The sequence below is a fragment of the Athene cunicularia genome (assembly GCF_003259725.1).
Source record: "Athene cunicularia isolate RWA chromosome 4 unlocalized genomic scaffold, athCun1 chr4_part2, whole genome shotgun sequence".
NCBI lineage: Eukaryota > Metazoa > Chordata > Aves > Strigiformes > Strigidae > Athene > Athene cunicularia.
Window position 1 is genome coordinate 12,055,922 of NW_020799099.1, and position 4,003 is coordinate 12,059,924.

Here is a 4,003-nt window from a genome sequence, read left to right on the forward strand (position 1 = left end):
GCCATGAAATGTGCCCTGCTCTGTTGATGGAGAATTTATTCACCAAGGGGTTTTACCAAGGGGAACTGCTAGCTTTCAGACACATGTAGAGGTAGATATCCAAAGGTCAGGCTAAGAGTGTGCCTTGGTGCTGATTTCTGATTGAGAACTATTCCTTTGTTTTTGTAATTTTGCTTGAGCCTGGTGCAAAAGGTCTCGTTGAGGCTCGTGCCTGAAAACAAGCATGGGAAAAGGCAGTATGCAAAAACATGAGGTGCTCACCTGGTAGGGAGGTATCAAAGAGTGCTTTCTTAAACTGGGGTTGCAGAGGAGATGAGGAGGAGGAAGAAGAAAACACAGAATATGGAGCCTGCCAGGGTTTTCTTCAGCATTACTGTCTATCATTTGTTAAAATGGTGAGCTCTGACTGTGGGAATTTTATGATGGAAATATGTGTTTATGAGAGATGAGTTGAGTTTTGCTGGATCTATAGCAGGAAGCCTGTGATGTTTGTTCGTATCACTTTATAGCATTCGTTTCTTACAGTTGATGTATTTTTGTCACGAAAATAATTCACATAAAAAAGAAAAAAGGTGAAAACCAAACAAGCCACATAAAACTTTATCATAAAGAAAACACTGTGAAATATATTTCATAGGGGATAACTGATAACTGTTTTTTTGGTTTTGTTGTTTTGTTTTGTTTTGTTTTTTTTTTTAAAAAAAGGAACCCTGAAAAGCATAAATGTGCCCCAATGAACTGGTCCAGATGACATACATCTCTGAGAATAAGGTAATTCATTACAGAACGTAATGGCTCAGTGACAATTGTTTATGGAAGCTCATGGAAATCTGAGAGAATGCCAGAAAGCAAAAGGAAAAAAAAAAAAAAAAAAAGAATCAGAATCACAAGCAATTACAGCACACTAAACCTAATTTTGATCCATTGTAAAATAATGAAATGATCATTAAAGCTTCGCATCTACCTGGGAGATAATGGAGTAACGAACAGCTAACAATGCAGGCACTGCAGTGCCAGGGTAGTATGTGTGACAATCCTCCTAACAAAGAAAATGGATTGGGAATCTGAAATACTGGGTGAACACGTTCAAATAATACAACTTGAAATGGTGATTTTTATTTTTTTTTTCTTCCATGGGAGAAAGTGTTCTGGAAACCTCTAAGGCTGCAATTTAGTTCTGTTACAGGTTTTCTGGTGTAAAACACTGCACTGAATATGAAGGCCTAAGGGCTGGCCGCCTCTGCAAGCAAAAATACCTGATGATGGATATGATGATGGTGGTGATGGATATGATGATGATGGTGATGGATATGGAAAAGTAAAGGAGTAGATTATAGGGAGTCTTACAAAATGATAGAGCAGCACAACAAATCAATGCACTTCGGGGTTGCTGGCACAGGTAAGTTATATCCTTTGACTTCAGAGAATAACTGATCTTTATGTAATCACACCTGGGATATCGCATTAAATTGCAATACCTCATTACCCATCCTTACAAAACACGAAGGAATTTGAGGGAATTCAGATCCAAAGACTAAAAATTATCAGACACTTGGAAAGACCGATACAGCAGGAGAGATTAAGTAGCTTAAATATATAGCTTAACTAATCAATAATTAAGCAAGAGAAGGATAATGGTTTAAAAATATGTAAGAAAAGGATAATTATTTTGGATGATGCATGGTCCCAATTCAGCACAGTGCTTAAACACATGCGCATATCCATCAGCCCTGCATAACACTGATCCACGTGATTTCAACGGAGCTTAAGCACGTACCTAGATTTAAGCATTCATTGAAGTACTTTGATTAATTGGGGCCATAACCACAAGTAATGGTATGAAATTAAGAAACGGAAAAAATGTAGGTTGAACAGCAGGAAAATCTTCCAAATAGTGAGATATATGAAACCAGGGAGTAATCACTCAGGGGAATTGGTGGAAACCTGGACACCTTTCAAGTTTCATTGGACAAAATACTGGGAAAATATCCTTTAGGGAATAATCTTGCTATTGCCTCTGGGGACAACAACTGTATGACCTAATGCAACTTTTCTGTCTCTAAGAATTTCTGGGCTGGCTCAGAGCATTAAGCCTGAGACATGATTTTAATGAGCAATGATAGCATGACAGGCTGGTGGCCTTCTGAAGCTCTTCTTGTCTTCCCCCACAATTCATTGGGTTTTTTTCCATCTTCATTATACGCAATGCTACGACAGAAAAAAACACAAAACCACCAGACTTTAAGCTTAGTGATGCTTTGTCTTTTTTCTACTCACTGACTAAACATTGATTTGATTCTCACCTCTGCATTAAAGCAGAGCTTAAAGATATATAGCAAATCTAATTTTAACTTGTAGGGCTTTGCTTAGTTCCCAGAGCATGTGTGGTGAATAGCATCAGAGAGGTAATCATATCTTGAAGAATCTCATATCTTTGAGCATCCCAGCAGAGGCAGTATTAAAGATTTGGGAGGTTTGGTGGGGTTTTTGGGTGTTTGGGCTTTTGTGTGTGTGTGTGTATGTCTGGGTTTTTTTTTTTTTTCTCCATGTTGCACCTGGAAGAAGGGCTGTTGCAGAAAAGGCCTTTCCCAAGGATGGAGCAGTAGATTCTCTGAGGGTTTTTCTCACTGGGGAGAACAATTTGGGTGAGCCAAATGAGAGGCCCGAGACACAATGGCTTTTTAATTGCTTTAAAACCTACTTTTTTCTTCAGGTAAACATTTGTAGATGGTGTGCATAATTCACTCTGACTTTTGGGGGTATTTTGCAGCCTTGTGGGAAAGGCCAGGTGTTCTTTAACATGACTGCAGAGGTCTACTGAAAACAGAAATGGTTGAGACAGATCTGTTAAAACTTTTCAATTTTTTCCACCCCCACTGAATTTCACCACAGTCAACATTCTTCCTTTATTTCTGCAGTGTCAGTGAGATAGGCCCTGATTTTATTATTGGGAAAACAGCGTTTATGTTTATGGGTCTTAATTTTCCACAGCACATCAATGCAACCAGAATAGCAGTTCTTAACCTAAAATACACATTTCTGTGCCTGTCTAACTAGCGATGCAGCTAGGAACACGTGTGAGCATCTTCCTGACTCACAGTCTGCGTTAACAAACGAGATTAATTAATTCCCTTATCCCGCTGAAAAGGATGGTCTTGCAAGGTTTCGGTCATTGGAGATCCTTGAGAGGTTGTTAAAGAAACAGCTGGGTAGGATAATAAATGAAGTGGGTCTTCCACCAGCGTGGACTGGCTGGCCTCATTCGGCCCCTTACAGATCTCTTGGCTACATTTTTTTTTTAAGTTCAAAGCTGGGACTCTAGCAGCGTCTCCCCGGATAGGTCTGGTCACTGGGATAAGGTCTGGAACACTGTGTGTGTGAGCACTTTTTTTTTTTTTTTGTGTGTGTGTGAAAAGAGTTTGATTTGTTTGGGTCCTTCTCTCCAAAACTAAAAGCAAATGGACAATGTGGTCTGGGAGAAAAGTGTTTATCATGTTCCAGCCAAGCACCATTATTTGCAGAGGTCCCTTGTAAGCATTTAAGATAACGGATGTCACAAGCGAGGCAGACTCCTCCCTGTCCCCGCGTGCTCGGCTCTCCGAAGATCGGGGGATTTATGTTTCCCACCTCCTGGGGACCCCAGGGCAGGGACGGAGCGTGTCCCCCAAGCCCCGGGTTGCTGTGGGGCAGCCCTGAGCCCCATCCCTGGAGAGGCTCTGTGACCCGCCGGCAGGCTGTGATTGGCTGCTTGGCTGGGGGCACCAGGCCAAGCGGCCAATCAGGAGGTGGGGAATCCAGTGGGGAATGGTTCTGCACGGGAAAGGCAGGCTGCGATTGGCTGTACTAAAGCCCCAGCGGCCGATCGAGAGGTACGGAATCCAGTGTGGAACGGTTCTGGGCCTGGTAGGCAGGCTGCGATTGGCTGCCTGGAGGGGAGCCGTGGGCAGAGCGGCCAATCGGAGGGGGTGATCCTGTCAGGAGGGAGGGGGCTGCGGGGGGCCCG